This window comes from Hemitrygon akajei, chromosome 13 (assembly GCF_048418815.1).
Source record: "Hemitrygon akajei chromosome 13, sHemAka1.3, whole genome shotgun sequence".
Classification (NCBI taxonomy): domain Eukaryota; kingdom Metazoa; phylum Chordata; class Chondrichthyes; order Myliobatiformes; family Dasyatidae; genus Hemitrygon; species Hemitrygon akajei.
In genome coordinates this window covers 39,195,259-39,206,584 of record NC_133136.1, presented here as the reverse complement: position 1 = coordinate 39,206,584, position 11,326 = coordinate 39,195,259, and the positions used below count along the sequence as shown (strand labels likewise).

The 11,326-nt window shown below is 41.4% G+C and overlaps 1 pseudogene; it reads left to right on the top strand.

The window, feature by feature from the left end:
- Positions 1–3,008: 3,008 nt before the first annotated feature.
- LOC140737481 (granzyme K-like) lies at positions 3,009–9,015 on the top strand (annotated as a pseudogene).
- The last annotated feature ends 2,311 nt before the right edge of the window (positions 9,016–11,326 follow it).

Sequence of the window (11,326 nt, the reverse complement as noted above, 5' to 3'; positions counted from 1 at the left end):
CAGACCCCACTTGGAGTAGTGTGTTCAGTTCTGGTCACCTCACTACAGGAAGGATGTGGATACTATAGAGAGAGTGCAAAGGAGATTTACAAGGATGGAGGGAATAGGTTATGAGAGTAGGTTGAGTGTACTTGGCCTTTTCTTTGGAGTGACGGAGGATGAGAGGTGACCTGATAGAGGTGTATAAGATGATAAGGGCTATGATCGTGTGGATAGCCAGAGGCTTTTTCCCGGGGCTGAAATAGCTAAAATGAGGGGGCATCGTTTTGAGGTGCTTGGAAATAGGTACGAAGGGGATGTCAGGGGTAAGTTTTTCCACACAGAGAGTGGTGGGTGTGTGGAATGCACTGCTGGTGGCGGTGGTGGAATAGAATACAATAGTGTCTTTTAAAAACCTCTCAGATAAGTAGATGGAGCTTAGAGAAATAGAGGGCTATGAGCTACTGAAATTCTAGGCAGTCTCTAGAGTAGGTTACATGGTCGGTACAACATTGTGGGCCACAGGGCCTGTAATGTGCTGTAAATTTCTATGTTCTATATTCTTTTTTTTTGTGATTTATTTTTTTATGGAAGTTCATCAAACAAACATTTCCGTAAGATGTATTTCAGACACTGTACCTATACATCATATTAGCATATATATCACAAAATCTCCACAAAGTATTTATCTGGGGTATACACTTATAGAAAAGAGTGGAAAGAAAAAACAAGCAAAAGGAAAGAACTATGTACAAGTAGGCCTATGTTCTATATTCTATGTAGAACAATCACAATTTCACTTTAGCATGCTATTCACAGGTTTCTGTCACGCTCTCTGTGTCTTCTGCCTTTGCATTTCCTGTGTGTGTTTTCATCAACTGTGCTCAGGTCTGGTGTGGTCGGCTGATGTTCATCTCTTAGGATCTCTGTACATTTGAGCAACAGGAAGGTGGTTTAACCACAGTCCTGTGTTTCCAGTGGCTGCCTCGCCGAGTCTGCACACAGATGCAAGTGTTACGTGTTAAAAGTACCATCTGTGGTCTCATCCACCCCGAACAGTTGGCATATTTCCTTCATCACTTTCCCTGTGAAATGTGCTCCCTGATCCGAGTCCAGCTGGACTGGGGTTCCCCACCTTGGGAGGATTTCCTGAACTGGAATCCATGCGGTAGAATCCATCCTTGTTGGGAAAGCCACTACCCACCGGGTGAAGTGATTGGGAATTACTAGACTGTAGCTATTCCCCCTGCTTTTGGGTCGGGATCCCAAGAAGTCAATCTGGATGTTTCCCCAGGGTCCCTTTGGTTGTGACTGATTTGCCAAATGTAGATTTAAGCCCTTACCAGAGTTATGTTGGGCACATTTGAAACAATGGTGGCAGAATTTCTCAACAGCCCGCCCATCCCTGCTTCATCTGCCGAAGCAATTAGTAGATCATCTGCATATTGTCTAAGCTGGTCGATCCGTACGACATTAGATAGAGCTTTTCCAAAGTCTGTGCCACGACCTTATGGAAAAATGGCTGGGCTATTGTGGAAAACCTGGTGGAGTCTGGTCCATGTATACTGCTGCCCACCCAGGGTGAAGGCAAATCGTTCTTGAGACTCAGGTGTCAAGGGGAGCCTGCAAAATCCATTACCAATTCCAGGACTGAAAAAATCTGTATGTTGTGGAGACAAGCTATTCAGGATTGTTGCAGGTCTTGCCACAATGTGGTGCAATCTCAGCGTGGATTTATAAAGGGCCGGATCGTCTTTTGTTAATGGATATGATCCATCGGGTTTGCTTACTGTCCATGTAGTCGAGTTAGTAGTTGCCACAGTCTCTCTGAGTTCCCCAGGTGTTTTAGTTCCTTCACTACACCTGAACATCCGCAGGTCACCAGCGCAGGCAGTGGTGGCCATTGCCACATCTTTTACTGACCCAGGCAGCGTCTTCACAGTTCTAGGATCTGATTGATGGTCAGTTTGGTCAGATTGGGTGTTGATGTGGTGAGCAATTGTGTGTCTGCTGTGACATTCAAAGTCTGTGTCTTTACTGTTGCTTTGCTCACACTTGAGTGCTCGGTGGCGGGTGCCGATGCTTTTTTTGCCGGTGGGGGAATGGTATTGTTGCTTTCTGCCGATTACGTGCAGGAGGGAGGGGAGTGGGGGGGCTTTGGGGTTCTAATATGTGACTGTTGTTCATTCTTTGAGGCATTCCTCCTTTTGTGAATGGCTATGAAGAAAAAGCATTTCAGGATGTATATTGTATACATTTCTCTGACATTAAATGTACCTTTGAAACCTTTGAATAGAAATAACAAATACAGGTGATTTCAAGAAATGCTGTGTGTTAGGCATGTTTCATGCTGATTTTCATGATCTGCAGCCCAATATCCATAAGATAGTATACAGGAAACAAAATCTTTGATGTCTGGTGCTATTGGCCCTTTCATTCCAACAAACATATCCCCAACTACCATCTGGGAGATGGAAATTGCCATTGGCTCTTTACAATCTTCATAAATTTGTGAATAAAAGGGTGCCATCTATATTAATCCAGTGTAATAATATCATTTGGATTTGGATTGTCAATATTTGAAAGTAAATTCAATAAAGTGGAGTATTCAAATGACGTTTCTCAAACTTAATTGGTCTGTTAAGACATCATTTAGTATGCATTCACGTAGGATCTGAATAGATATTTTCTACGTGTTCTCAGGTTACAGGATTTCAATGAAATGTAAGGAGATAGACATCAGAATTAAAAGAAATCCCTCTCAGAAACTCATAATGTTTGCTGAAAATTTCCGGTTCGCTGTGACCCTGTTATGTGATGTTGATTCAGAACAGTCGACTTGCAAATCTTCACATTCATTATTGGTTTAGGGTGTTAGTGCGACACTGAAATAAATAAACCACTTCCCTCCAAGTTCATTATAAATTCAATAACTTAGGTGTTATCACAGAAGAAACAACAATGAATCCTTCACTGTACATTCCACTTCTTTTGTCAATTGTCGTCTTCCTAGCTCCAGCGTGTAAGTTGCAAAATAAGGAATACTTAAATACTTTCCATTCATGAAGCATTTATTTTAATTATATTTAATTTATGATGCACATTATAAGCATGGTTTATGGTAAGTACTGTACTTTTACTTTTTAGCTACATTAATATTTATCTTCTATATATGCCAATAGATCTCTACTTCATTGTTTTTCATTGTAATTTTATTTCTTATTTGGCGAGGACAACTATATAAAATGTGGTTACAAAATTTCAATGAGCAACATGTCAGGCAGCATGTATGGAGGGAAGGAAATTGTAGAAGTGTTGGCTTATTTCTCCAGCCCGTGGCATCTGCTGTTTCTTGTGTCTCCTTGTACTACTAACAATTTTTCCTGTAAATCTACTTCATAATATTTAACTAAGTACTATTACCTTGGGGATTAATGAGAAGCTGTTGAATTTAATTTTGCAGCTATGTAGGGTACTGGTCAAACCCCACTTGGAGTACTGGGCCAAACTTTGGTCCCCTCACTACAGGGAAGATGTGGAAACCATAGAGAGGGTGCAGAGGAGATTTACATGGGTGTTGCCTGGATTGGGGAGCATGCCTTATTGAGAATAGGTTGAATGAACTTGGCCTTTTCTCCTTGAAGCGACGGAGGATGAGAAGTGACATGATAGAGGTGTACAAGATAATGAGAGGCATTGATCATGTAGATAGTCAGAGGCTTTTCCCCAGGGCTGAAATAGATAGCAGGAGAGGGCATAGTTATAAGGTGCTTGGAAGAAGGTACAGAGGAGATGTCAGGGGTAAGTTTTTTACACAGAGAGTAGTGAGTGCGTGGGATGGGCGGCTGGCGGCGGTGATGGAGGTGGAAATGATGGGATCTTTTAGGAGACTCCTGGATGGCTACATGGATCTTAGAAAAATAGAGGGTTATAGGTAAAGCCTAGGTAGTTCCAAGGTAAGGATATGTTTGGCACAGCTTTGTGGGCCAAAGGTCCTGTATCGTGCTGTAGGTTTTCTATGTTTCTATGACTGTCTCATCAGCTCACTGCCATTATTGTTCTCTGGTTATTCCCACCTCCTCCCAGTCACTGCCTCACTTACCATTTAAAAGAGCGACATCTTTCTTCATTGTTTGGCATTCCCAGTAGTTGCCCATGGACCATCCCGCACCCCCTGGGCCAGACGGTTCCACGTATTCCTTGGGCACTTTGCTTTTACCAACATGTGTATATCTTTAGTGTGCATCTGGTGAACCTCTCCCTGAAATAGCTCCACAATAATTCCCACACTATGAGAAATAGAAATGACGGGTACCAGCTAAACAGTACTTCCTAAAACCGTAGAGTATGTACTCCGCAATCTGCCACTTTTGAGTACCTGAACTCATGACATCTGTTGTGTTCCTTCACATCACACTCGCAAAACGTGTACTCTGAAATGCAGCTCCCCGATCGAATGAGTTTCCATGCTCCACTCTGGCATCGTGAAACGTCGGTAACCACCCTTCACAACTGGTGGCTTTGTCTCACCAAATTAACACGCAAAGTTTTGTCTCTTACATAAACAAACATGCACACACACACACACCACATTTATACCTACCAGTTCAGCTCTCCGTGTTCGTGATTTCTCATGTTCCCGTGTACCACCAACCCAAACAGATCCAAGTGTAAGTGCTATTTCTTAAAATACTCACCCAGTTAGACTGCTAAAATCGCTGGCCACACGATGAGTCAGGAAGATATCCCACTCCTGACACCAAATGTTGTTGCGTGAATGAAATCGCTGGAGAAAATTACTGGTAGATGCAAAGCAGCTTCCTTATTCGACAAAACAAGGTGCAGCAGGCATCATTCGGAGTTGCTTTTGGTCGAAAGATCTCCAGGCCTAACATGGGGCTCAATATTTTATGTGCTCAACATCAAAGGACAACTTTATATTTACAATGTATGGACAATACTTTCTTTGAAACTACACACAAACTTCACAGCTTCCGATTTGCATGCACACCACAGATATCTGATTTTAATGAATTTTTATCAACATTGTCTAGTCTGGGATTCATGACTTTTATGAACTCATGGTTCAGAGATACAGTCTAAATTAAATCCACAATGTATATTCAGATACGGACACTTGTAACCAAAGTCATTTGTTAAATGTAAATTGCTAATCCACAAATTCCCTCCAACACCTTCGGCACATCTATTCCCGGGATGCTTTTGGGTTTCTCTCCCTCTACTGTTGATGCTCCCCTCACCCGAATCTCCTTCATTTCCTGTACATCTACAGTCACTCCATCTTCCCTCTGCCGTAATAGTGATAGAGTCCCTCTTGTCCTTGCCTACTCGCCCATCAGCCTCTGCATCCAACACATTATCCTCCGCAATGTACACCATCTGTAAAGGAAACCTACCACTAATCATATCTTTACCTCCCCCCACCCCCCGCTTTCTACAGCGATCGATCCAGTGCCGTATTGGGCTGAGTCCATTACTCTCTGCACATTCTTACACTCTTGTACAATCGAATTGCTGTGCAAGGCCATGGTACAACTACTCTAGGGTTATCCCTGTCAACGGTAATTAGAGATGGCTAATAATTGCTGGCATTGTCAGTGATGTTCACAACCTGTGTGTGAATAATCATGTATGTGAAATAAAATGTCAGTATCTTCTATATATTGCAGATCCCGGAGCTAAAATTATTGGAGGTCATGAAGTCAAACCACATTCAAAACCTTATATGGCATCTCTCCAAATAGATTTCAGGAACGGTTCGTTTGCTCCCTATTGCGGAGGTGCTTTGATCAGATCAAACTGGGTACTAACTGCAGCACACTGTAAAGAGTAAGCTATGTGGTTTATGAGTGAAAAAGATATTTTGTGATTAACATACAAGTGCTTAGCTCCCAATCCTAGCTTTCATAAAATAATTCCTTTTACACTGTTGTCACATTTCATTAATATGTGTATCACCGTATTATTGGCATTTATTTTTATTAGCAAGTGTCAGGTTGAATGGTCAGATATATACTCAGTGGCCACATTATTAGGTACCTCCTGTAGCTAAAAAAAGTGGCCACTGAGTGTCTGTTCATGGTCTTCTCCTGCTGTAGCCCGTCTACTTCAAGGTTTGACATACTGTGAGTTCAGAGCTGCTCTTCTGAACACCACTGTTGTAACACGTGGTTATTTGAGTTACTGTCGACTTCCTGTCTGCTTGAACCAGTCTGGCCATTCTCATCTTCCCTCTCTCATCAACAAAGCGTTTTTGCCAACAGAACTTCTACTCACTGGATGCTTTTTCTTCTTTATCACACCATTCTCTGTAAAAGCTAGAGAATGTTTTACCCGAAAATCCCAGGAGACCAGCAGATACTCAAACCATCCCGTCTGGCACCAACAACCATTCCACGGTCAAATTCACTTAGATCACATTTCTTACCCATTCTGATATTTAGTCTGAACAACAACTGAATCTTTTGACCATGTCTGCCTGGCTTTTATGTTTAGAATTGCTGCCACATGATTGGCTGATTAGATATTTGCATTGATTGCAGGTGTACAGGTGTACCTAATAAAGAGTTAACTGAATGTGTGATACCAGGTCCACAACTAGACTTTAGCACTCTAGGTAAGCATAGGAGTGATTTACAATGAGCTTGTCTGATCAACACTTTGAAACAATTTCAATCAGGAGTATAGTCTTGGCCCTTGCTTCGACACTGATTGGCTTTTGGAATCTGCACATTAACTACCAAATATAATGTTGCTGCATTGTATATTTCCATAAAGTTTACTATTTGATTGTTGCCTTCCTGATGAATTTCTGTAAACTATTTTTAAGCAAAGTGTAATTAAGTATCTTTATTTTTGATTGGTAACAGAACAATTGGATCAGGCCAGGTTCTTCAAGCAGTTCTTGGAGATCATTCTCTTTCGAAGCATGAGAGAAGTCAACAAAGACTGCGCATCATCAAACAGATTCCCATTACAAAATAGAACAATCTGACTAAGAAAGATGATATCATGCTGGTGCAAGTATGAATATTTTTCTCATTCTTACGCAGTGTTTAAAATATCACAGTTAACCTTGCCCTTGACATATAAAGGGTTAGTAAGTTAATTGGGCACATGAGTATAACTGGGTGGCTGGGTTCATTGGGCTGGAAGGGCCTGTTACTGTGTTGTGTCTTTAAACTAAATTAAATATAAACTTTAATTAAAAGTGTGATAGCTGCTAAGTCTGACTTATTGGAGTTTCATCATTAACAAAGAAAGAGTTAGAGTGAAGAACCTTCACAGTAGGATCAGTGCTTTATGATCATCATCCAGAACATGGTTTTCATGATGAATTATCAATTCCATCATATGAAATGTAATTGATATTTGAGTTTATTGGTCACTTTTAATTGAGTCTCTGTCACATTGATCATCTGAAAATAAAGTAAGAATTCTGGAATACAAAACATTTAAATAGATAGACTAACAAATCTCTTCAGGATTAAACAGATCATTCAAGATATTCTTCACTTTTAGGATCACAAATATGTGAATTCAAAGTTTTTGTGTCAACAGCTGGAGACTGATGCAAAAATCAACCAGTATGTGAAAGTACTCAACCTTCCCAAACGAGGAATCACCGACATTAAATCTGGAACAAGGTGCACCGTGGCAGGATGGGGAAGAACAAAAATAAACAATTACTCTGACACACTTCAAGAGGTGAAGGTCAAGGTAATTGATCGCCGAACATGCAACAGTATGGATTATTACAATCATAGACCTGAAATAACCCAGGACATGATCTGTGTTGGTGACAGCAAGGGCAGAGGAGATTCATGTACGGTGAGTATGATGTCTAGCCGTGTTATCAGTAACATTTCTATCAAGCTATTGGATTAAGTATAAAAACCCCAGTGATTCACTGGTGCCTTCTACAGATTGAAACTTTCCACCCTTCCTCAGTGTTATTGTGACTGACTCTTACCTGCTTTCTGAAGGGCTACTCAGCTGCATTAAAAAGTCTTCAGAATGTGGTCCAGCATTACCCTAGGGAAGCTAAGGGAAACTAAATTAGGCCATATGAATATCTTGACAGCCTTCAACAGCTCACAGTGAAAAATGACTGAGATGATTAAAAACTACACAAGCATATTTCAGAAAAATTGTTTAAAGACAACTTGAACATAATAGCAAATAATTAAAAAGGTTAAAATAAAGTAAATTTAATAGACCATTTCCCGTTATTTAGTTATTTCACAGATCAGTAACTCCATTCAGTGAAGGAGGTTACTTTTCTTGCATCAGCTAGTCTTGCTTAAAAGCAGGGGGTCGGGTACAAAGTGAATCTGGCCAGATGCACGAGCTGGGTTTAGTGGAGAGTCGAGTGGCAGAGCGGAGGGACAGCTATACCAGCATTTGACATCTGTTTCATTCTGAACTTCCACATTCCACCAGAATTTGAAGTCAAACTGAAGTACAGATTGCAGATGGCTGATGGTTTTCTACACAATGACTAATTTAGGAATAAACTCAATCCAGGCCATGGGAAACATTCCATGAAAAGACTCTTTGTGAGTCCAGTTACCTACGTTTGCTCCTAAAGTAAACTCACACCTCCTCGGTACAGCTGGGCACGGATAATGAATTGTGATGTGATGTCAAACTGACAGTTTGCAGTCTGTCACTTTAGCTAATTCTCCTCAATTGTCACCTTCATCTTTTTCTCTCTCTTCCAGGGTGATTCAGGCGGCCCTTTGATATGCAACAAAATGTACACTGGGATTGTGTCCTTTGGGAAAAAAGGATGTCCAGATCCCCAAAAGCCTGGGGTGTACACTTTACTAACAAAGAGATACATTGATTGGATTCGGGATACAATTGGTTGACCGCTGAAGAATGCTGAAGAGCTGTACTGAGTTATCACAATCCTGCTTCACTCTGCTTTACTTACACTGATGCTCAGTTAATTGGCCTAGAGGGCCGGCTTACCTCTATCCTTACCTTTTCTGTTTTGCATAAAATGTTACAGCAAAGTGCAATAAAAAACAATAATTATCGAATTCCTTGCCTTGTGAAATCCCTGTCCACTGATGTAAGTTATGAAAGTGAACTGAACCACATGTAGGTGACATTTTAGACCAGCAGCAGTGACTTGCTTTGCACCATAGAGATGTCGATAGTGGAGGCAATCAGATTGTGAGATCATTAGGATTTGCATTAAAATATCACAGATTGATGGTGGAGTAGCTTTATAGAGGTTGTCGCAACTTCATGGACAGAAGGGGCTGCCCGGTGCTGTGAAGTTCCTTGTTCTATCAAGTAAATATTTAACTTTGGAACTGAATGCTCCTCTTGCACTACCAATGATCGAATGAGATTTACAGGAAGATGTTGTTTCCTGCTTCTCATTGCTAACTGTCACAACTCCAACAGTGACCTCAGGTCAGCTGCAGGGTCATCAGCCAGGACCACCACTCATTGATATTTCTCTCCCTTAGCCCTGGTCCATCTCCTGGTGGCACAGCAGTGACACGGGCCTCCCTGTCACCGCCTGCAGCTTCCAGTGGGGTTAGTTGGTCCCTTAATTATGTCCTTCCTCCTCAGCCACAGCCAAAAGCTGCCCTTTTCTGCCTCTTCAACCAGCTTTCTGGTGGGCCTCCTGAGCCTCATTCCTGTCACTGCCCTATCACAGGGTAACCTTGTCAGGGTAGATGATTGCCTCATGTCTTACACTCAGCTGCTAGGACTGAGTACTTCAGCCTCTTCCACTCATGGGCAGCCTCCACTCCTTCTTCCCATGGGACAGTTAACTCAATGAGAACCTCTGCACTGTGAGAGGGAGCAGCTGCTCTCAATTTATCAATTGTCTCAGCTTAATTTGCCTGTATAACAGAAGCCTAATGTCTCCATGATATCCAGATGCCTCCTTAGTTGAATGATTATCTCAACTCTCCAAATGTTTCACAGAATGGTAGAAAAAGTCTAAGGAACTTTGCAATTCCCAAGCAGCAAATATCTTATTTGCGGAACCTCATTACTGGATTTCACGATTCTATAATGACAAACCAATCCGTGCTAAATTGTACAATGATAATTCAAATTCATTTATCTGGCTCTATTTTTGTCAGGAGGAAATTGTCACTCATTTCTTGCTACCTCACCTGTAATATTCATAATCCTGTTAACATCTGACAGTCAGACTGTTCATTTAATTGGATTTGGATTGGTTTATTGTTGTCAAATGTACTGAGGTGCAGTGAAAGCTTGTACTGCATACTGTTCATACAGATCAAATCATTACACACGGCATTGCGATAGAACATGGTAAAGCAAGAACAGAATGCAGAATAAAGTGAAACAATTACAGGGAAAGTACAGTGTAGGTAAAGATATAAAGTGCAAGATTGGAACAAAGTAGATTCTGAGGTCAAGAGTTTATCTCCTTGTACTACAGAAACATTTAATAGCCTTATAACCTCAGGGTCATTTCTTCGGCAGTTGGAACGGATACGACTGCACAAGTGCATGAAAGTTGGCCTGTGAGGCAGCGGGAGAGTTTAAAAAGCGAGCAGATTAACGGAGCAGGTGACGGAGTAGTGGGAGACAGAGTAGGAAGGCTTTGGCTCGAGTGGCTTCGGCAAGCAGAGGCTGAGGACGAGCTTGCTCCCATTCAGGTAAGGCCGGGTAAGTTCCTTTAATTAATCTAATTAGCTTAGGAGTAGGCAATGGAGGCAGCAGTTAGGGCAGTTGAGTGCTCTGTTTGCAGTATGTGGGAAGTCAGGGTGAGCACAGCTGTCCCTGATGACTACACCTGCAAAAGGTGCATCCAGCTGCAGCTCCTGACAAACTGAGTTAGGGAATTGGAGCTGGAGCTGGATGAACTTCGGATCATTCGGGAGGCAGAGGCAGAAATAGACAGGAGTTTCTGGGAGATAGTCACCCCTAGGAGTCAGGAGACAGGTAGTTGGGTAATTAAAAGAAATCCCTCTCAGAAACTCATAATGTTTGCTGAAAATTTCCGGTTCGCTGTGACCCTGTTATGTGATGTTGATTCAGAACAGTCGACTTGCAAATCTTCACATTCATTATTGGTTTAGGGTGTTAGTGCGACACTGAAATAAATAAACCACTTCCCTCCAAGTTCATTATAAATTCAATAACTTAGGTGTTATCACAGAAGAAACAACAATGAATCCTTCACTGTACATTCCACTTCTTTTGTCAATTGTCGTCTTCCTAGCTCCAGCGTGTAAGTAGCAAAATAAGGAATATTTAAATACTTTCCATTCATGAAGCATTTATTTTAATTATATTTAATTTATGATGCACATTATAAGCA